The 23,864-nt window shown below is 42.5% G+C and overlaps 1 long non-coding RNA gene across 1 annotated transcript in view; it reads right to left on the bottom strand.

The window, feature by feature from the left end:
* Positions 1–23,864, bottom strand: part of LOC116510578 — a 67,685-nt gene that overhangs the window by 39,759 nt on the left and 4,062 nt on the right. Inside the window, exon 2 of the long non-coding RNA XR_004255656.1 lies at positions 1,793–1,993. This is a non-coding gene — a long non-coding RNA (uncharacterized LOC116510578). The remainder of the gene's footprint in view (positions 1–1,792; positions 1,994–23,864) is intronic.

The raw sequence follows: 23,864 nt of genomic DNA on the forward strand, positions 1-23,864 counted from the left end.
CCTGTATGCAGCCATTTTTTACTTCGTTGGACAAAGATCCATTTCTCACAACTGGCAACATTGAATGCACTACTTTTCTGCCAGCAATTTTTATGCATTAACATTTCTCAGTCCATATTTTCTATTTATTCTTAACAGAGGTGGGTTCCTACCAGTTCGCACCTATTCAGTAGAACCGGTTCATCAAATCTACCGAACAGGTGAAGAAGAGGTTCCACCAGTGGACCCAGAAAGCAGGCCACACCTACAGAAGAGGTTCCAAATTTTTTTGAAACCCACCACTGCCACAGAGAGAGAGAGAGAGAGAGAGAGAGACAGACAGACAGACAGATAGACCGACAGAGAGAGAGAAAGAGAAAGAAAGAAAGAAAGAAAGAAAGAAAGAAAGAAAGAAAGAAAAAGGAAAGAAAAAGAATGAGAGATGAAAGAAAAAAGAAAAAACGGACAGCGAGACAAAAGGAAGGAGAGAGAGAGAGAGAGAGAGAGAGAGAGAGAGAGAGAAAGAAAACACATGGCCGGCAAGCCACTCCCACCAGGTCACATGGCTGACAAGCCACTCCCACAAAGGAGGCCACGCCCACAGAGTAGGTTCCAAAAAGTTTTGAAACCCACCATCTTAAGCACCTTTGCTTTGATCCCTTATCACTCTTAGTGCATTCACCAATCAACCCCCAGATCTGTGCAAACAAAAATCTGCAATTCAAGTCCATTCACTTTAACATACTTGAAATAAACAAACTTTCAATACGGGTAATTCCTGGCTTAGCAACCATTCAAAGTCCCAACCGACCTGTCCAGACCTACTTAATACCCAGATTCGAACTTCCAAGGGCTGCCCCCAAAGTCATGTGATTGCATTTTGAGCACTTGGCAAGCAGTCTGCATTTAGAGCTGTTTGCAGTGTCCCATAGTCACATGACTTCAGTTAATAGCAATAGCAGTTAGACCAGTGTTTCTCAACCTTGGCAGCTTAAAGATGGGTGAACTTCAACTCCCAGAATCCCCCTGCCAAGCTAGCTGGTGGGAGAATTATGGGAGTTGAAGTCCACTGATCTTCAAGGTGCCGAGGTTGAGAAACACTGACATATAGTGCTTCACAGTGCTTTGCAGCCCCCTAAGCAGTTTACAGAGTCAGTCTCTTGCCCCCAACAATCTGGGTCCTCATTTTACCCACCTTGGATGGATGGAAGGCTGAGTCAACCTTGAACCTGGTAAGATTTGAACTGCCAAATTGGAGGCAGCCGGCAGGCAGCAGAAATAGCCTGCAGTACTGCGCTCTCACCACTGCGCCATCATGGCTCATGACATATTTTTGCTAAAAACCACATTTATTTCTGGTTCTCGGTGGGGGGGGGGAGTCCATTGCAGACAATGGATTTGTGTAAGGACTGCCACATTCACTTAGCAACCGCAGTGAATTCACTTAACAAACGCCACAAAAATCCAAGGAGCTGAAGAAGCTTCTTGGATGAGAAGCGAAACATCTTCAAAGAAAAACCAGAAAGTCCAGTTGCCTCTTGAAAAAAGCATCTTTGGGACAACCGTGATCTGGATGACTGAGAATCTTCATAGACAAACCTAAAAAAAAAGCAGTTGTAAACTGCACAATTGCATGGCAATCTGCTCTAACCGCTGGCACAACTTACGACCGTCATTCCAAGCTCAATTACGGTTTTAAGTCAAAGACAACCAACTATAAACTTTCTCAGGTTTATAACATTTTCTACAAAGGGGAAAAATAATCACACCCTGCTCGGTATGAAGCTACACGCACTTCTCAGATTTTACTCACCTCTCTCACAGCCTTTTGATCAAAATTTTGCCAACGTCTTCACAAGCACACTTAAAAACAAATCCCACTGTAGTTTTGAACACTTGTTCTTGCTTGCTACCTGTCCCCTCGTTTAAATGGCCTTCTTCTAATCGTCAGGCAGCAAGGCAGTCTTCACACACCAACACACGTTGTATTAAACAATCCTTCTCCCATTGGCATCTACGAGGAGGGAAAGTGAGAGTATATGCATCATTGAACAAATGACATGAATAATAATGTACCTGTGTCATGGTGCATAATGATATAGGTACTTAATCTGTAGGATAGGCACAAAAATATGACTCATGCCACCTGATTTGGATATCACTAGGTCTTCTACCAGGCACCTATAAGCACTTTATAAGACAACCACATCTATATTTTAATTTCTCCGCTTACACTATTTATGCCTGGGGTATTATCTTACTTCAACATTCTTAAAGCATTTATGATTTCTTTCTCATCATTTTTCTTGGCTATTCATATTTGTGTCATTTTCCCCCCCTAATTTCATTCTCTGAGATAGCACCGTAACTCTCCCACAAAGCTCTAAAATACTTCTTCAAGCATTTCTCTCATTTTAGATGCATACTAAATCATTCCCTAAATGATTAATCACATTTACACTGCTGGGGGGTTTCTGATTTAGGCCTGTTTGTTTACTTCTAAAACAAGGTTCTGCATTTTCTCTGCCTCTTTTAATCTCCTCTTTAATGCACTCATTGAAACTATAGAAGGAATCTTCAGCTTAGGACGACGGGGATCAGGATTTCAGTTGCTAAGGAAGGCTGCTGTTGAGCTGAGTCACACCTGATTCTATAACCTTTCTTGCCAGAGTTATTGCAGTTGTTGTGAATTGTGTGGAAGTTAAGCAAATCCAAATTCTCCCACGGACTTTGTTGGAAGCCAGTTGCAAAAGTTGCAAAGAGCGATCATGTGAGCCCAGGATGTTGCAGCCTTTGTAAATACAAAATTAGTGACAAAATTAGTGGACTGGGGGAAATGCTGTCAATATAATTTACTTGGATTTCAGTAAGGCATTTGATAAAGTAGACCATAACCTACTCCTAGATAAGACCATAACCTACTCTTAGAAAAATGTGGGTTAGACAGCATCATCACCAGATGAATTCGTAACTGGCTGACCAACCGCACTCAACGTGTAGTCCTCAATGGAACTGCATCTACATGGAGGGAAGTATGCAGTGGAATACCCCAAGGCTCTGTTTTAGACTCAATATAAGCCCTACCTCCAAAATAAGCCCTAGTTAAGACCCTGCCAACTCCGTTGCCCCTGGCCTCCATTTCACCATCAGGGGCCTTTCAGGAAAGAAACGAGCTCTGGATTGACATGCACCGTGCCCCCCCAACCTCCATTTTGCTGTCAGAAAGACCTTTAGGAAAGCCACATAGGCTCTTGCTGGGTGGGGCAATCAGTGCTGCCCCCATGAGGTCAGTCAGTGGAAAAGACATAATGCCTCTTTTATAGGAAAAAAATAAGTCCAGGTCTTATTTTGGGGGAAACACAGTATTTTCACTCTAGTTTATTTCACTGGGTTCGGTTTTTTTTTTTCTAGCATCTGCTCTGTCCTACATGCAACCCTCTCATCAAGTGTCCTCTTCAATCAATTCTCCCAAACTCTGATCATTAAACGAACGAATCAGTCCTGCTTTTCAATTATTTTGCTTCACCATGCCTATGGGTATGCATGAACACACGAATTCAAAACAATCTCTTTTTTCCTAAGCAAATACTCACCAAACGTTAACTATTTTCATTCATCTCTAGGTCGCTCCTAATGGCCCAATCACTCATTCTATATTCCTTCAATTCATTGCCACCCAACCATTCCAATGCAGAATCATTTTTTTTCCCTTCTGCAAGTCATTTATTTAGAAAGTTGCCGTTTCCCCCTAAAACTCATCTCTGGTTCTTCATCTTCCATTACCGTACTGACTGAAGCATAACACGGAACTGTCACCAACCTATGGATTTACCTACCTTCATCTACACGAGCAACCTGGACCACAGCCATTCATATTTTTAAATACCGTATACATTTTATCTCCTTCCTTCATAATTAAACTGACACTTTTAATTCCTTGCTGTTCTGATCTAGGCTTCACAAAATCACGAAGCAGACTCCTTGTCCCGACAAAGCCCCTTTTTATTAAGCTAATGTGAATTCCTCTCACTCACATCCAGCAAAGTCCCGGCAAACGGTCTTTTAAGGGTGAATTTACAACCACAGACCTTATTGAAGAGCTGCCGGGCTGATATCTTCCAAACGCAACTGCTGTATAAGTAGTTGGCAAGGAGTCTCTGAGAGTCACGAACAAATCTTCACACTAATTAAATTTACAAATTGTCTCCTGCAAACTCCACTCCCCTTTTGCTCCTCTTTATTCCCTATGGGAGGGGCCATTCACCATCCACCTGTGACTTTACTCCAGAGTCAGCCCTTGTTCCTTAGCTCTTCCCTTCTCCTGGCAGCTCTGCACATGCGGACGTTGGGAACAGGCTCCAGCTGTTCTTCTGCCCCACTGATCTCTGACTCAGAAGGCAGCTGATAACTGTCGGATGGCCCTGGCCTCTGACACAGAGCCCTCATCAGAGCTTTCCTCAGAGTCCAGGACTGGCCCATGTTAATCAGATTCAGTTGTGAGCGAATACTTTTGGCAATATAGTGTAGCTCCTGTGGTAACTGTGGGAGCAACAGGGTTAATTAGACTGTTACTGTTAGAAGCTGAATATTGAACAAAATGGCTTATCTTGTAGGAGAACCAATAAGAAAATGAGAAAAAAAAAACCCACCAGTTTCTGGATTTTGAAACTGTTGGCTGCATTCTCCTAGGGCAGGGGTCAGCAAACTGCGGCCCTGGAGACACATGTGGCTCTTTCTCCCTCTACTGCAGCTCCGTCACAGGTTGGCGCCACAATTTTGAGAGGAGCTTCTAGTGGTGGTGGGGGAGAAGCAGTGCGCCAGGAGAAGACTCTATGGCAAGGGGAGGCTTTCCCAGTTGTCTCCACAATCGATATTTCGGTTATGAAAGGTAGAGGAAAAAGTATGCCACGCTAGGAGGAGACTCTATGGTGGGGGAACTGAACTTCCGGTCAGCTCCAGAATTGAACAGGGGGCTTCCTGTTAGGACCTTTGTGGCTCCTGGTGTTTTCTTTTCTGTGGGAAACGGGTCCAAATGTTTCTTTGAGTGTTTAAGTTTGCCGACCTCTGTCCTAGAGGATTACAGCAGAGGTGGGTTCTGGCCGCCATTACTACCGCTTCGGTAGTAAAAAAAAATGCACATTAAAAAACAAATTAAAATTATGTTTTTTTTAATGAAGATCGTTCTGCGCATGTGCAGAACAGAAAATCAAGATGGCGCCAGCAATCATAGAACCAGTGTGGTCACGTGTCCGCCAGAGTTACTATCTATTCAGCCAAACCAGACCAAATAGGTAGGAACCCACCTCTGGATTACAGTGAGGGTGAAACCCCTTATTCCCAATGGATATCCTAAAAGGTATTTTAATTTTTTTTTGCATTGAAGAGTACCAGCTGCTCACAGTTCTGTTGAGATTGGAATGGCCTATTAGTAAGTCAATACATCTCCACAGCTCCTGTTTTGGACCTACCAGGAACTCAACTAGTAGCAGGAACCTTAGATAAAACTCCAAGAGTGAGACTCATTCTCAGATGCAAAGTTCATCGGTCACACCCTGAATGGAAGGACAAGGCCCATGTCTCTTCCAGTGTAACAGAAAGAACTAAAGTCAACATTAAGAAAACCCTATTTCATGTATTTCACTGTGCCACAATGTGACTTGTCTGCTTATGTGTTGTAACATAATTCCTTGTGTAGGTGTGGGTCACCCATGGCCCAGTACATAACGGGGCATGCGCGGCCACACTGAACCACATAGGAAGAAACAAACTCCTAAAGAACATAACATCCTTATAGTACTCCATAACATCCTGATAGTTCATAACAAAACATCCTGACCAGGATATGACCATATATAGACAGAACTTCCCTGAGCAGTAGATTAGCAATTGTACTTTTACAGGCTGTCTTTAATCACATGCTATTGCTCCTCCTGCCTTTGTTCTATCTCAATAAAAGGGGCTTCCAGACACCAATCTTGGTCGCTCCATCCCGAGAAAGATCGTGTCCTGTCTTTTCTCCACATTGGCCTTATGGACGAACCACGGGAACATCACACTTATGGTTTGAATACTGATAAAATTGTCAACTGCCACCTTATGGTTGCTTGTGCTTCGCTGCTATGCGGTGACAGACTGCCTTGAACTGTGTTGAAGGGGAATGGAGGGAAGGCTTGGGGAAAACGAAAGTAAGTGCTGTATCTCCTTGAGACGCTGCCTCAAGGTCACCCAGCTGGAAGAAGGAGAGAGCTGCATATCAACCTCAATATGAACTGACTGTTCTGAAAACATCTTGCCTGTACCTGATCGGTTACAATGGGGAGGGCAATGAGAGATAGTTAAGGGAGGGAAAAGTAGAATTTGGGAATTTTGGCACACAATTCTCAGTTCTGGCTTTGCAATATTGCAATACGCTTGACCTCTAATAAACTGTATCAGTGATGGCTAACCTTTTCTGGAGCGAGTGCCCAAAGAATACACCCCCCCAAAAAATACAAGGCGCACCCGTCTCCGTGCATGCACATGCCCCCTGCATGTGCCCCACCCATGCATGCACATACGCCCCTGCATACATGCAAAGCAGAGACTCAAAGACCAAGTGGCCAGTGGGAAGTGCACACACATGCACAGTGGAGCTGAACTGGGGCAACGGCTCATGTGCCATCAGAAAGGGCGCCGCGTGCAACCTCTGGCACGCATGCCATAGGTTTGCCATCACGGAACCATATCTTTCTCAACAAAAGGAGCCAAGGATCGTTTCTATTTAAAGGTTTAAGTTGTGGCAGGTCTGACAAGAATATTTGTAGCTCAGGGTTGAAAAGAGGGGTCCTTGGTGCTCTCTGAGATTGACGGTTTTCTTGCAGATGTTTCATTACCCAACTACTGTTTCCCCGAAAATAAGACTTCCCCAGATGATAAGCCCAATGGGGCTTTTGAGTGAATGTGCTAAAATAAGACCTCCCCCCAAAGTAAGCCCTCCCCGAAAATATTGCAACACAGCAGCAGCCATGAGGCAACCACACTCGCAGCCTCCTGCAACTCAAAAATAATAAGACCTCCCCGAAAATAAGGCCAAGTGCAAAATTATGCATAATTTTGTATCTATTTTGTCATGTTTATGTAGAGTATATTGGAGGGGGTGACCCTTTCATAGCTGTATGCAATGAAATTTCATTTTAATGTATGCCAATTAGTGTACATTCAAAGGGACAATACATTTATTCTAATAAATGATAAATTATAATCTCCATTCACTTACGGACCGAATTTGATTCAATTTGGTAGTAGTGGTGGGATGTCTCCAAATGTCATAAAAACCCAGTGTCAGCACGATAAGAACTCAACTAATACTGAAAATTGGAATATATATGTAGCGACTATTTAGAATATTTTGTTGAAAAATGAAGGAATAAGATTTCTGTATGATGTACAAGGATAATAATGAACATAAGCATACCTGATACTTGATTGGTGGAATTATGCATAACTGAAAATAGTGATATACAAATATAAATGGTTGGTTAAAAAAAAATTTTTTTTCCTATCACATGGGGATCATATAAAGGTATACTGTTATCAAATAGACAATCGAGAATGTAAGAGAATTATGATTTATTGGGGGGAAAAAATAATACTAATTGTAATTGAACATATACTGTACAATGAAAGTGAGGTATTTACTTATACTAGATGAAAAATCTGAGATGGTAAATGTTATTTGAGAATATGGATGTTAAAACACCTGTAACCAAACGACATGCTGTATGTGCTGATGCTTTTTTGTGTGGGGGGGTTTTTTCTTTTTGTTTTGCCCTTTTTTTATTATTGCTGTGTGTATGTGTTGTCTACGTAATAAAAATAAAAATTTATATATATATATACTTTATATATATATATACTTTAAATATATACCTTTCACCCTGGCCTGGCTGATAAGGAGTCGAGCCCTGTAGCTCAATGGTTAACACATCTGCCTAAGAGGCAATAGAGCAAAGGTTCGATTCCCAACAAGGGTGTGGCTAGCTGATGAGAGCTAAATAGCTTGAAATAGATCTATACTAGTCTCCCTTTATTTATTTATCAGCATAAATATAACATACATATATATACATATATACATATATACATATATACATATATACATATATACATATATACATATATACATATATACATATATACATATATACATATATACATATATACATATATACATATATATTAGATTTTTACAACCCCTGGTAAGCCCCAATTATGGGAGGAAGCTAACTGCTTCCATCATCTGTCCTTCGGCTCGTCACAAGAGTCCATCACGACAGAAACCCAATATTTTTACTGTTGCCTTTGTTATATTTGTGTTTATATATATATATATATATATATATATATATATATATATATATATATATATATTTTATATATATATATATATAAAACTCAGCTAATGGTTTCCATTATTTCTTCTTCAATGTCAGCCACAACCTCTTTGTATTCCAAAACCTCTCCAGGCCCGTTCCCTGATCCCTTAAAATACATGCAGAATCCACATCCTTGAACCCAAATGATATCACGGATTTGTCTAGGTCCGTCTTTAGCAAGGCTCCTAATGCTAATGTCTTCATCAGAAGATCCCGCTTCACGATCTCAGAACCTGCAGCTTGGTAAACAGTTCCAGGAGAATTACCGCTGGGAAAATTTGCTTCGGAAATGCTTTTTCCCTTTTTCCGTTTGGGGAAAAAAAACACCCCAATTTGATTGCTTAAGCCCCCCAACTGGTCCAGCTCATGTCATTACGGTAAGGACTGTTGCATTTCCAAGCGCACGCAGGAACCCATCTAAAGTGCCTGCGAAGCCAACTAAAGCACATTTTGCTGACATCTCTTTCCCCTCGCTGGCTCTGCAGCCTATTAGAACTTAAAGTCAACAGCCAAACTAGAAAAGGAGGCAGAAAAAGGTTAATATTACCGCACCGCCACTTATTTTGCTGAAAAAAAAAATGCAAAATCACTCCTGAAAGCATCACGCCTTTTGCTGCCTTAACAGAAACGCACTACTTTAGAAATCAGCAGGTAAAAATTGTGTTTTATGAAAGCAGGGTTTTCTTTTATCCATTTTCAATTCTGCAGTTTTATTTTAATGGAGAAGTTTTCTTTTCTTTTTTTTCCCCAAGTGCTCCTTTAGAGCAGAAAGTGAGTTGCAAAATAAAAAAAAAAGCAATTTATCCATATAGTAAAGTTAATGGGACATCTCAGTGGCTTGTTGATCAGAAAGGTTGGCAGTTCGGCGGTTCGAATCCCTAGCGCTGCGTCACGGAGTGAGTTCCCGTCACTTCTCCCAGCTTCTGCCAACCTAGCAATTTGAAAGCTTGTAAAAAAGGCAAATAGAAAAATAGGGACCACCTTTGGTGGGAAGGTAACAGTGCTCCGTGCGCCTTCCGTGTTTAGTCATGCCGGCCACATGATCACGGAGATGTCTTCGCTGGCTTTTCGGCATTGAAACGGAGATGAGCACCGCCCCCTAAAGTCAGGAACGACTAGCACATATGTGCAAGGGGAACCTTTACCTTTACGTTTAAAGTTAAAGGAATCCCTGTAGACTTTACTCTGCTAGTCGTTGCCAACTATAGGGGGAAATGCTCATCTATGTTTCAAGCCATTGAACCAGTGCTGTCCAAAGACATTTCTGCAGTCATGTGATCAACATGACATCACAGAGTTCTGTTACCTTCCCGCCGAAGTGATGCCTCTTTATCAACTCGCATTTGCATGCTTTCGGATTGCTAGGTTGGCAGGAGCTCCTGACGAGGTCAGGAGCTCACCCCGTCGCTTGGTGCCTGGGTCTCAAACCAGGACTGCTGGCTTTCCAGCTGGCAAGATCAGTTTCTTAACCACTGAGCCTCTGCACCATCAACTAATGCACAGATAGCCAGAAAACTCACTTGCTTTAGGAAAGTTTATTCCCCAATAAGAACACACCCAACTCCAGCCTTAACTATTTTGCACAGGCCTCAAATTATGGCTGGATGCAGGCTGCTGCACCATATGCTAGTAGCAGTAGGCATATGTATTTTAGTGATGACTTGTTGAGAAGTATGAAATAAATAGCCATTCTATTAAAAACCACAAGTGTTACAGCAAAACAAAAAGACAAATTAAACAGATTGAGATGGCCACATGAAAGTCATAAAAAAAAAGAACTGTAGCATGGCTGAAACACTACAATACAGGTAGCCCTCGATTTATGACCACAATTGAGCCCAAAATTTCCGTTGCTAAGCGAGACAGTTGTTAAATGACTTCCTCTCCCCCACTTACGATCTTTCTTGCCACAATTCTTAAGTGAATTGCTGCAGTTATTAAGTTAATAACATGGTTGTTAAATTACTCTGGCTTTCTCATTGACTTTGCTTGTTGGAAGTTTGCAAAAGGTGATCACAGGACCCCGGGACCAGTGGTGAAATTTGATTTTTTTTACTACCGGTTCTGTGGGTGTGGCAGGGGAAGGATACTGCAAAATCTCCATCCCCAACCCACTCTGGGGCCAGCCAGAGATGGCATTTGCCGGTTCTCCGAACTACTCAAAATTTCCGCTACCGGTTCTCCAGAACCTGTCAGAACCTGCTGGATTTCACCCTTGCTGAGGCCACTGCAATTGTCATAAATATGTGCCAGTTGCCAAGTGTCTAAATGTTAATCACATGACCATGGGGATGCCGCAACTGCCATAAGTGTGAAAAATGGTCATAAGCACTTTTTTTAGTGTTGCTGTAACTTTGAAAGGTAACTAATGAATGGTTGTAAGTCCAGGAATACTTGTATACCAAGGGAATAGTCTATTGCTTTGGCCTTAAACAACTTCCAGATCACCAGGGGCTAAAACAGCTTCTCTTTGCATATATTAGTCTTTTTAAAATAATAATAATAATAATCTAGCCATACCCAAATCAAGTATGCTTGTGATTCTGGACACTGCCTGTATAATGTCATAATGCTCAATGCAGCAATTCAGCCAATAAAAGTTCACAGAATGTCAGCGTTGGAACATGTTTATCAATCTACTCCAGGGTTTTCAAACTTGACAACTTTAAGTGTGTGGACGTCAACTCCTAGAATTGCCAAAGACATAGAAAAAGAAATGGGGAAAAAATTACGAAATATTGCAACCTGGCTATTGAAAATACGCGGCTACGGATGAAACGTGTAACAGTGATCACCATTGTCATCGGGACACTTGGTACCGTGTCCAAGAATTTTACAAAGCACATCCAAAAGTTGCAGCTTCCTGCAATAACTCCAGCGGAACTGCAAAAAAACTGCGCTAATTGGATCATCGTATATTTTAAGAAGATACTTAGTTGATACCTGGGACGCTGAGAGCAACCCGTATCAACCCTCAGTGGCGGTCAATGATATTTGTGACACGTTTTTAAATGTTCAGTTGACTGAGTTTCATGTTTAATGAATAAAAGAGATAATATGCAAATGCAATATAATACAATCATATTAAATAATATTTAATATGGTTTTTACGTTGCAGGAATTGGGTATGTTTAATGAAACATTACCTCCCATAGACCGATTAGATCTCACAGGTTAGGTCTCCTCCGGATTCCATCTGCCAGCCAATGTCGGCTGGCGACTCCCCGGGGGAGAGCCTTCTCTGTTGCAACTCCAGCCCTCTGGAATGACCTCCCCGTGGAGATCCGGACCCTTACTACCCTCCCAGCCTTCCGCAAAGCCACCAAGTCCTGGCTGCTCCAGCTGGCCGGGGGGCTTGTGAAATATCCAGCCCTACGGAAACTGTGAATGTTGCGTTTTTAAAGTGTTGTATTTGTCTATTTATCCCCCTTCCCTTGTCTATTGTGAGCCGCCCTGAGTCCTTCGGGAGTGGGCGGCATACAAGACAAATAAACTAAACTAAACTAAACTAAAAGAAGGAGAAGGAGTGACATAATAGCAGTTCTCCAGCATCTAAGGGGCTGCCATAGAGAAGAGGTGAGTCAACTTATTTTCCAAAGCACCTGAAGGCAAGCTAAGAAACAATGGAAGTCTACGGAGATTCTCAGTCATCCAGGTATGGCTGTGCTTCTCATTTGCACTATCCATTTGCACTACTTTGGTGTCCCTGAGGATACAGATAAACCTCCAAGTGGCCTCAATGACTCTCTAAAACACAAGTGTCAAACTTGATTGTGTATGTGACGTATCATGACGTATCACGTTTTTTGCAGGGGTGAAATCCTCCCGGTTCGACTGAACCGGTAGGGATGATTGTCCCTGATTCTGGGAAGCAGTAGTAAAAAACAAAAAGCTTCCAAGGATCGCGTGGCTAGTCGGAAGCGTTACCCCTACACACACATTTTTTAAAGCATTTTTTCCTGCCAGTTCGGGCAAATAGTGAAAAAAAGTTGGCCACACCCACCCAGTCACATGACCCACCACCACTAAGCCACGCCCACAGAACTGGTGGGCGAAAAAATTAGATTTCACCAATGGTTTTCTTGCCTGTGGGGAGCCGGGGTGGGCATGGCCTGTACGTGACACATCTGGTCCAAGGGCCACCAGTTTGACACCCCTGCTCTAAAAGGATGCAAATGTCTAGCTGTCTGCAAGGAGTATAAATCCTTCCATTCCTCATCATCCAGTTAGAACTGAAGAAGCTTCTGGAATGAGAAGCGAAATGTCTTCAAGAGAAAAAAAAAACAAGAAAGCGTCTCCACCCTTAAACATTTATTAAATTTAGGAACGCTTTTATGATGCCCAACCCAAATCTACTTCCTTGTAATATAAACCCCCTGCTTTGTTGAACAAGATGCACATAGCTATTCCTGATTTGCCTTGCAGGGGAAAAAATAAAACATTTTACACAGATTGAATGAATTAAAAAAAAATCTTTTTTTCAAAAGGCGTTTTCCTCAAGGGGAAAAAAAAACCCGTAGAAAAACCATCATCTAATATTCCTCCGCACATTTTCCGTTGCAAAGATCAGGGAACCGTGGAAGAGGGATTTATTCTGCTTTAGACATCACTTCTCTAACCTAATCACCTGTGGCCAACAGCGATTGTCTTCCAGTGATGGGGAAGAGAGAGTTCCAGTATTATTACTTTCTTCTTTGATGCCACAGAGGTCAGCTGCCTGGCAGGCTGGTAACTTGGGGAAGATAGTTGCCAGATTATAAACAGCCTTCACATTTATCAAGTGAAAACATGACATTTTTATACAATGTGAAGGGCACCCTAAGTAAACCCTTCTAAGGCAGAACTCACTTTTTCTGAACAGCACTAAGAAGGATGAGAAGCATGATAATAAAGCAATGGCAGCAAAACCCAGCACAATTAAGGCAGCAAGGCAGTTAATTATAAGGAATATTTTCTCTACAGTATGGTGACTGAATGTTATTCAGCAATTGCAACACCTGTAGCACCAAGTATCCTGTTTTGCTTCCAGTTTTAATTAGGTAGGTAGGTAGGTAGGTAGGTAGGTAGGTAGGTAGGTAGGTAGGTAGGTAGGTAGGTAGGTAGGTAGATAGATAGATAGATAGATAGATAGATAGATAGATAGATAGATAGATAGATAGATAGATAGATAGAGGTAGGTAGATTAAGATAGATAGATAGATAGATAGATAGATGATAGATAGATAGATAGATAGATAGATAGATAGATAGATAGATAGATAGATAGATAGATAGATAGATAGATAGATAGAGGTAGGTAGGTAGGTAGGTAGGTAGGTAGATTAAGATAGATAGATAGATAGATAGATAGATAGATAGATAGATAGATAGATGATAGCTAGCTAGATAGATAGATAGATAGATGATAGATAGATAGATAGATAGATAGATAGATAGATAGATAGATGATAGATAGATAGATAGATAGATAGATAGATAGATAGATAGATAGATAGATAGATAGAGGTAGGTAGAGATAGATAGATAGATAGATAGATAGATAGATAGATAGATAGATAGATAGAGGTAGGTAGGTAGGTAGGTAAGGCAGGCAGGCAGGCAGAGAGAGAGAGAGAGAGAGAGAGAGAGATATGATAGATAGATAGATAGATAGATAGATAGATAGATAGATAGATAGATAGATAGATAGATAGATAGATAGAATGAACAACTGGAGAACTGGTTTGGTGTAATGGTTAAAGCAGCAGGATAGACACAAAACATAGAATCATAGGACTGGAAGAGACCTCAGAGGTCTTCTAGTCCAACCTTATACTATCATGGTCAAATGGATGACCAGTCTACTTTTGAAAACCTCCAGTGATGGAGCATAATCCCAAAAGACAAGCTATTCCACTGATTGTTTTCACCATCAAAACATTTATCCTTAGTTCTAGGTTGGATCTCCCTTCAACAAGCTTAACAAACCTGTTACAGCTTTAACAAAGTAGGGGGCTAGAGACTAAAACATATGATGATCGGTTGCAGGAACTGGGCACGGCTAATCTAAAGAAGAGAAGGACAAGGGGAGACATGATAGCAGTCTTCCAATATTTGGGGGTCTGTCACACAGAGGAGGGGACCAAGCTATTTTCCAAAGCACTTGAAGGCCAGACAAGGAATAATGGAAACTGAACAAGGGGAGATTCAACCTGGAAATAAGGAGAAATTTTCTGACCGTGAGAACCATCAACCAATGGAACAGAAGTTGCCTTCAGAAGTTGTAGGAGCTTCATCACTGGAAGCTTTCAAGAAGAGACTGGACTGACATCTGTCAGAAATGGTGCACAGACTCCTGCTTTGGTGGGGTGGGGGTGGGGGTTTGGGCTAGGTCCCTTCCAACTCTGTTAATCTGTTAATCCTGCCTCAGGCCCGAAACCAGTGTGACCCGACAAAAGCGCGAACATCAAAAGCGCGCCGACAAAACCACGGCACTAAAACCGCAATGTCAAAAGCGCGCCGACAACAGCACACCGACAACAGCACACCGACAGAAGCACGATTTAAGTTAAGGTAAGGTTTAGGGTTAGGGTTAGGGTTAGGGTTAGGTTTAGGGTTAGGTTTAGGGTTAGGTTTAGGGTTATGTTACAGTGCGCTTCTGTCGGCGCGCTGTTGACGGCGCGCTTCAGCGCTCATTCGTCGGCGCGGTTTTGTCACCGCGGTTTAGTCAGGCGCGCTTTTGTCATTCGCGCATTTGTGGTGGAACCCGAAACCAGCTGGGCCAGCCACTATCTCTCAGCCCTAAGAAGAAGGCAATGGCATAGCAATCCATTTCCAAAAAAACTGCAGGAATGCTTTTAGTTGCTAGGAGTAAACACTGACTGATGGATGGATGGATGGATGGATGGATGGGAGGGAGGGAGGGAGGGATCATTATTATAATAAACCTATCTGAAAAATGAGTTGATAATATTTTAAACAAAAAACAATCTTCTCTACCTACTTGCTTTGTTTAAAAACTGCGCTGCAGGACCTTCAGGTTTCCTAGGCTGAAAAAGGAGATGAAATATACACCCCATCGTGGATTTGAACTACAACTCCCTTAAGACCGATTGTTGCCACCATACAACTTAAACCCTAGGATATTCAGTTTAGGACTCATGCCTACGCAATTCAATGCAGCATCTTTTTACAGAGGCAGAGCGAGGGAGCTTTTGATAATGAATAGTTACCGAGTTATTTTGGAGCTGGTGGGACCATGCAGGATCATTGTGTTCTACAAACAAAGCGGTTTTTCTTTTCTAGTTTGACAATATGAATGAGCGCTGGCTCTCCCAAGTGTTATCATCCACAGTCCAAATAAAAGATCCAGCACAGATGGAATCTGTTCTCCAAGATTAGGAACAGCAGGGACTTTTGTGGTCTAACTGGCCAGATAATTTCTGACGTCTCTCCCATGAATCAACAATTACGTTCACACCATCCAAAGCAAGATTCATATATTATGACACGATTTATTTGATTTTGGCCTGTGTTGTATGAATCCATCACTGTGGTTTACACACCATGCTATACAAGTGTAATGTGAGAGCTCCAATTATGATGGTTTGTTCAATAAACCAGAGTTTAACACCCAAAGAAAAACATAAGCTCTGTTCTGACCTAGGCTTCCCGGTTCCACCACAAATCCGTGAAGCCCTTATCCGCGGAGACATAAGCGCGAAGACTAATTCGCGCCATTCGAAGCGCTAAGGAAAAACGCGACCCTACCGCGATGACATAATCGCGGAGGGCAAATCCGTACATTCCCAAGCACTCAGCATCCTAAACCTAACCCTAACCCTAACCCTAAACCTAACCCTAACCCTAAAACAAACCCCTAAACCTAATCCTAACCCTTACCTTAAATTAAATCTGCTTTCTGCCGCTGCGCTGTTTTAAAGCGCCCTTCTGTCGCCGCGCTGTTGTCGCGGCGGTGATGACGCGCGATGATGACATTGCGGCTTTAGCGACGCGATTTTATCACCGCTATTTTGACGAGCGTGGTTTTGTCGTGCCACAGGCTTCCCAAGAGCATGAAGCAAACTCCTGGTCCCAACAAAAACCCCTTTTATTAATTTACTGTGAATTCTGCTCATTCACATCCGGCAAAGTCTTTCAAGGGAAGATTTACAGTCACAGACCTTATCTGGCTTGGACAGCTGCCAGACCGACATCTGCAAAACTTGGAAAGGAGTCCTGGAAAGTCACAAACCAATTAATTGAACTAATTGTCTCCTGCAAACTCCACTCCCCTTTTGCTCCTCTTTTATTTCCTCTGGGAGGAGCCGTTCATCGTCCACCTGTGGCCTTACTCCCAAATCAACCCGTTCTTTAGCTGTTTCCTTCGTCTGGCAACTCTGTGCATGCGCATACCGGGAACAGGCTCCAGCTGTTAGTCTGCCTCACTGATGTCTGACTCTGAAGGCAGCTGATAACTGGCATACGGCTCTGCCCCGCTCTCTGTCTCCAGCACAAAGCCCTCATCAGAGCCTTCCCCAGACTCCAGGACTGGCCCATGTTCCTCCCCAACCTCCTCACTGTCCGAATCTGCTGCCAGCTCTGCTACCCGCTGGCGGGCCACAACAAGATCCCAAGAATGTCTGCAGTTGCTGAACATTTTTTCAGAGGGGTGTTGATGTTTTGGGCCACTCCCATCAGATCAAATTAGTCAATTCCAAAGGAAACCAACCCTGACTGTCCTTTGGAAGGGCAGATACTGAAGCTGAAGCTCAAATATTTTGGCCACCAAATGAGAAGTGGGGACTCACTGGAAAAGACCCTGATGTTGAGAAAGATGGAAGGCAAAAGGAGAAGGGGACGACAGAGGATGAGACGGTTAGATAGAGTCGTTGACACAATACACATGAATTTGAGCAGATTCTGGGAGATAGTAGGAGGGCTGGCCTGCTATGATCCATGGGGTTATGAAGAATCAGACATAATTTAGTTACTGAACAACAACAACCTTCATAATTGCTGAAAATCATCCATTTGGTGTCAGGCCTGCAATTATATTCCTTTTAGAATTTTGGCCTGCCACACTTTCTCTTATTTCAATATGCTGTTTCATTAGTATAGGAGGGGGAGGGGGGAATAGACAGAAGTAGGATTGTGGAATGTATTGTTTTCATTCTTTACTAGAAGCCAAGGTCATCTTTTGTCTCCGTACTTTTACACCTGATCGAAAGCAGCTGAGTGGAGACGCCAGCGTGGAAGAAGAAGATTGGACCATGTGATGGATTGTGGGTGTGGGGACAAGATCATGAACTTTTAACTGGGTGGAATTGTGATGTCATTTCCAGAATTGGGATTAACACAGATGTGCTAAGATGTCTGCTTTATTAAATTGGAACTTTTAAGGATCGTTTTGCCTTGGACTCTGATTTAATTCTACTTGATACTTTGAACGCTGACATTTGGTTTCTTGCCATATTTAGGTAGCAAGCACAACATTGCAATGTCTATGGATTCTCAATCCTCCAGGTCATGGTTGTCCCAAAGGTGCATTTCCAAAAGGCAACTGGACTTTCTTGGGGTTTTTCTTCCCCTTTGGAAAAAGTTCTTTAGAATCAGAGAAGCTTCTTGGATGAGAAGCAAACTGTTTTCAAGGGAAAAGCATCTTTGGGACAAAATGGAATGTTAAGTCTTAACATACAAAAATATGCCCATTTGTGACAATGTCCTGCTTGCTTTACTCCTCATCATCCCCCCCCCCAAAACTTTAAATGCACTATCTTGGTTTACCAAATGGGTAAAAGCCAATCATATATTTTTTTTGCATGTGATTCTAATTACAGCAATTTCACTTTTAAAATCATTAGTCTCCTATATTCTGAATTGTTCTCCCATAGTGACAAAAGATTAGTAATACACAAAAAGGGTCACAAAAATTGTTTTTGAAAGTAATTGTCAACTCGAGACACACAACTCACAGCACGTTCTGTCTCAAGAGTTCAGCCGGCTTCATTCTCTTTCAAAATAGGCCAAATATTAGAAGCTACATTCTGATTTTTTTTACATCAACATTGTTCTCTATGAAATTTTCTGTTATTTGCGGTTACAACAATTCCAACATTCCAAGGATTTTGTTTCTCAAAGCTTAAAGCAATATATCTGTCTCTGGGTGTATTCCAGGTTTAATCTGCATTAAGTACTTAAAACAACGGTCAGATAATGCAGCTGTGTTATAAGAGGGTTTTTAAAAAGGGGTGGGGGGAAGGACACATTCTAATTAGCAGCTTTGTCACCATGGATGAAAAAGCAGAAATCACTTTAGCTCAAAGCTTTTTCAACTTGTATCATATCCTAATTGAACATCAGAAGCCTATGGCAACCCAGCCATTAATTGGAGCTGGATGGAACAATCTGAAGACTCTCCAGTGAAGCCAATTAAGGAGACTTAGAAAGGAAGAGCCACTTCTTCACACTGGAATTTGGTTCCATAAGAAATGTACAATGCTCATCTTAGATAGCACCCAAACAGGATTAAGCCAAGCCTAAGCAACATTCTAGGGACGCGGGGTCTCAGTGGCTAAGAGGCTGAGCTTGTCGGTCAGAAAGGTTGGCAGTTCGGCGGTTCAAATCCCTAGCGCCGCGTAATGGAGGGAACTCCAGTTACTTATCCCAGCTTCTAGCAGTTCGAAAGTACGTAAAAATGCAAGTAGAAAAATAGGAACCACCCTTGTTGGGAAGGGAACAGCTTTCTATGTTCCTTCAGCATTGAGCCATGCCAGTCACATGATCACAGAGACGTCTTTGGACAGCGCTGGCTCTTCGGCTTTGAAACGGGCACTGCCCCCTAGAGTCAGGAATGACTAGCACATATGTGCAAGGGGAACCTTTACCTTTAAGCAACATTCTGCTTACTGATAACTAGAGTTTTGCCACTTGACTTGATTTTGAGTTTAATATTATTTTTCTTAAATAGGTAGTCCTTATGATTACAATTGGAACCAGAATTTCCATGTACTAAGCATGTCAGTTGCAATTAATTGAAAGATGTAACGCAAAACGCAAGCTTTTATGAAGTGGGTGTCGAACCTGAAGATGACATATATGTAGCCATATTTTATTTATGAAGAGCCAAGGTGGCGCAGTGGTTAAATGCAGCACTGCAGGCTACTGCTAGATCAGCAGGTCAGCGGTTCAAATCTCACCGGCTCAGGGTTGACTCAGCCTTCCATCCTTCCGAGGTGGGTAAAATGAGGACCCAGATTGTTGGGGGCAATATGCTGACTCTCTGTAAACCGCTTAGAGAGGCCTGAAAGGCCTATGAAGCGGTATATAAGTCTACTGCTATTGCTATTGCTATTATTGTAGCCTTTGTCTATTCTTTGCTTAGCTTTTTAGGTTTGCAAGCAAAGTGTTCTGACCTAGGCTTCCCAAGAGCATGAATCAAACTCCTGGTCCCAACAAAAAACCCTTTTATTAATTTACTTTGAATTCTTTGAATTCACATCCGGCAAAGTCTTTCAAGGGAGGATTTACAGTCACAGACCTTATCTGGCTGGGAGAGCTGACAGGCCGATATCTGCAAAACTTGGCAAGGAGTCTCGGAGAGTCACGAACCAATTAAGCAAACTAATTGTCTCCTGCAAACTCCACTCCCCTTTTGTTCCTCTTTTATTTCCTCTGGGAGGGGCCATTCATCGTCCACCTGTGGCCTTACTTCCAAGTCGACCCCTGTTCTTTAGCTGTTCCCTTCATCTGGCAACTCTGCGCATGCGCACACTGGGGACAGGCTCCAGCTGTTCATCTGCCTCACTGATGTCTGACTCTGAAGGCAGCTGATAACTGACGCCTATTAGTTCTTTGGTGCCAGGCATCCAGGAACAACTCACTGCTGACGTCAGGATCACACTCCCTTGTCTCCTCCCCATAGGTCCAAGGCTCAGGCACCTCCTGATGGCCAACCAGCCTCTCTGCGCCCTGCTCAGAGTCGGAACCCTGTCCAGGGTCCTCCACATCCAACTCGTAGGGCCCCTCGCTGTCAGAGTCTGGTGGCAGCTCCAACGGCTCCTGCTGGGCCACAACACATTACTAAGTGTTTAAAGGCAAAAGGATGCAGAATCACAACCTAATCTTTTGATTCTTAGGAAAAAAAAAAACACCCAACCTCCAGTTCAAAATGGTTTGGTCAATTCACATCAGAGGTCTCATGCAGATCAAGATTTCTTTAGCCTTGTTTAAGCACAAGTTCAATATGATGCGGGGTTAAGATGCTAGGCTACAGGTAGCCCTGGATTTACGACCACAATTGAGCCCCAAACGCCTGTTGCTAAGTGAAACATTTATTAAACGCATTTTGCCCCATTTTACAACTTTCCTTGCCACAATTATTAAGTGAATCACTGCAGTTGACAAGTCAGTAGCCTGCTTGTTAAATGAATCTGGTTTCCCCATTGACTTTAGAATAACGGAGTTGGGCGGGACCTTGGGAGGTCTTCTAGCCCACTTTGCTTGTGAGAAGGTCTCAAAAGGGATCACATGACCCTGGGAGACAGCCAAGGTCATATAAATATGAAGCAGTGGTCAAGCTTCATGACTTTTGATCACACCATCTTGGGGATGCTGTAGAGGTTGTAACTATGAAAAACGATCATGTCATATTTTTCAGTGTTGTTGTAACTTGGAACGGTCACTAAACAAACTGTCGTACGTCGAGGACTACTTGTAGAATCTGGAGACATGTGATCAAGCTAAACATGAGCACTAAAGTTCATTTTCACCCAGTCATTCTCTCCTAGCTCAATCTATTCCACAGGGCTGTTGTTGTGTATTTAAAAAAAAGAAGAAGAAGAAAGATTTTTTGGGGGAGAATTATTTTTTCAACTGTGATAGATTGCTTTGGAAAAAGAGCAGGAATTAAAAGAGAAAAATAAATGTAACAAATAAATAAGTCTTGGCCTTGCATAAATCTTAGGAACACTCTTAGGTAAAAAAAGAGGCTATTATAATCCATAGATTTGTTTGGAAATGTGGTCACATTGCCCCCCAAAAGAGATGAAGATAATCCACAGAAGTTTATTGAAAAAGCAATGATTAAACAAAAAAACCTTCAAGCTGCTTTATATTAGGTCCAACTACAAGAAGGCAAGCTGCGGGTACAAATATTCCAGTCATGTCAGCTTCAAAGATACAAATAATTATTTGTAAGAGTCCCTACCTACATTTTTATATATGCATAAATAAAATATGGGTTTTATTTTACATATATTGTAGCATGGAGGCCAGAAATGCGACTATAGCACTTACCAGAGGCTCAATAACATGAAGCTCAACAGGGTGCAAGCCAAATTATGGAAATTAAAAATGGAAGTGTGAAAGCAGCATTTCATTACATTCAAGATCACTTAATATGCTATTTAGGCTGCTCAGCAGCCAATAAAAACAGGACAGGGAGCAAAAATTCTATTTGCAGAGGACGGCAATGAAAAAAAAAACAACCCTCTGCTCACGTCACTCTTAAATAAGGGCCCTCATTTCAGAATCTGGATTGTTGGTATAGCAATCTTGCAAAAGTGAAGGTTTGTGCTTAGATAGCATGGCATTAGAATCCAGTATTGCAGGCTAACTCTGCCCATTGCCAGGAGTTCGATCCTCACACTGGCTTAAGGTTGACTCAGGCTTCCATCCTTCCAAGGTCGGTAAAATGAAGACCCGGATTGTTGGGGGCAATAGGCTGGCTGTGTAAATTGCTTAGAGAGGGCTGTAAAATCTGTATGAGTCTAAATGCTGTTCATACACTGAACTTAGCCATACTGTGTGTACATTTTAACTTATTGTGATATGAAAACAGGTAAGGCATGTTTAATGAAAATAGTTAAATAACTGTGCACAGTTTTAGGACAGGAGTGTCAAACTCGATTTCATTCAGGGCTGCATCAGGATTGTGTTTGACCTCAGAGGGCCTTGAGGGGGGGGGCGTGGAGGGCGTGGCCAGCTCAACATCACTAGTTGAAGCTCCGTTTTTGGCCGCGACAGCCTCCTGCCAGCAAAAACGGAACTTGGGGAAACTGTTGCAGCTGAAAACGGAGCCTGAAAACAGCCCTCCCAAGCTCTGTTTTCGTTGGCAGAGGCACTGCGAGCCCATCTTTCACTTTTTCCAGGGTGGGCCCACAAGCCACCCTGCGGGTTTGGCACCCCCTGATTTAGCACATTGTGTAAATCTTACTACAGATAGTCCTCAACTTACAACCATTCATTTCCGTTCAAAGTTACAACGGCACTGAAAAAAGTGACTCGTGATCATTTTTCACACTTACGACGTTTGGTTATACGATCAGAGTTCGGGTGCCTGGCAGCTGGTTCATATTTATGACGGTTGCAGTGTCTCGGAAGTAAAAACCAGCTTCTGGGGGGGAAAACATTTGTCAGTTGTGGTCATGTGACTGTGGTTCATTACGATGCCTGTGAGAATGGGCCAGTTGCTGAGCAGCCAAAGATAAGGTCTCATGACTTTGGGGTGGTGGATGGTCATCATATCTTCAGATGCAGGTAGTAAGTACTTTCTGGAGGATTTATTGTAACTTTGAACAGTCCCTGTGGCCAGTCATACCCCGTTTCCCTGAAAATAAGACCTCCCTGGGGTTATCGAGAAAACAATTGTATTGGATATATTAGTAATAGGCCTAGATCTGTTGATGTGTCCCAAACTGTTTCCAGAAGTTCTCTCTAAAGAAAAAAAGAAATTAATGCAAAACAGAAAAATAAAATAGCAGAATGAAATATGAACTATGAACCATGGTGGCGCAATGATTAGAATGCAGTATTGCAGGCTAATTCTGCTAACTGCCAGGAGTTCAACCCTTACCAGCTCAAGGTTGACTCCATCTTTCCAAGGTGGGTAAAGTGAGGACCCAGATTGTTGGGGGCAATATGCCGATTTTATAAACTGCTTAGAGAGGGCTGTAAAGCCCTGTGAAGTGGTATATAAGTGCTATTGCTACCCTGTTTTCCCGAAAAGAAGACTTCCCCGGATAATAAGCCCATTATTGGGGGAGGGCCTTCTCTGTAGCTGCTCCGGCCCTGTGGAATGATCTACCCGTAGAGATCCGGACACTTTCCACTCTCTCGGCCTTCCGAAAAGCCACTAAAACCTGGCTGTTCCGGCAGGCCTGGGGCTGCTGAACAATGTCCAGCCCCATCTAGACAGAATGGATGGTGTGTTATTTTTAAAAATCTGTATCTTTTTATTCCTAATTTTTAACTTTTTATCTTGTCTCTGTAAGCCGCCCAGAGTCCTACGGGATTGGGCGGCATACAAATTTATTAAATTTCAAATTTCAATCGGGTTTTTGAGTGCATGCGCTAAAATAAGCCCTCCCCTGAAAATAAGCCCTCCCCAAAAATATTGCAACACAGCAGCAGCCATGAGGTGACCACGCTTGCTGCCTCCTGCACCTCAAAAATAATAAGACCTCCCTGAAAATAAGGCCAAACGCTTATTTC

This window comes from Thamnophis elegans, chromosome 6 (genome assembly GCF_009769535.1).
Source record: "Thamnophis elegans isolate rThaEle1 chromosome 6, rThaEle1.pri, whole genome shotgun sequence".
Lineage (NCBI taxonomy): Eukaryota > Metazoa > Chordata > Lepidosauria > Squamata > Colubridae > Thamnophis > Thamnophis elegans.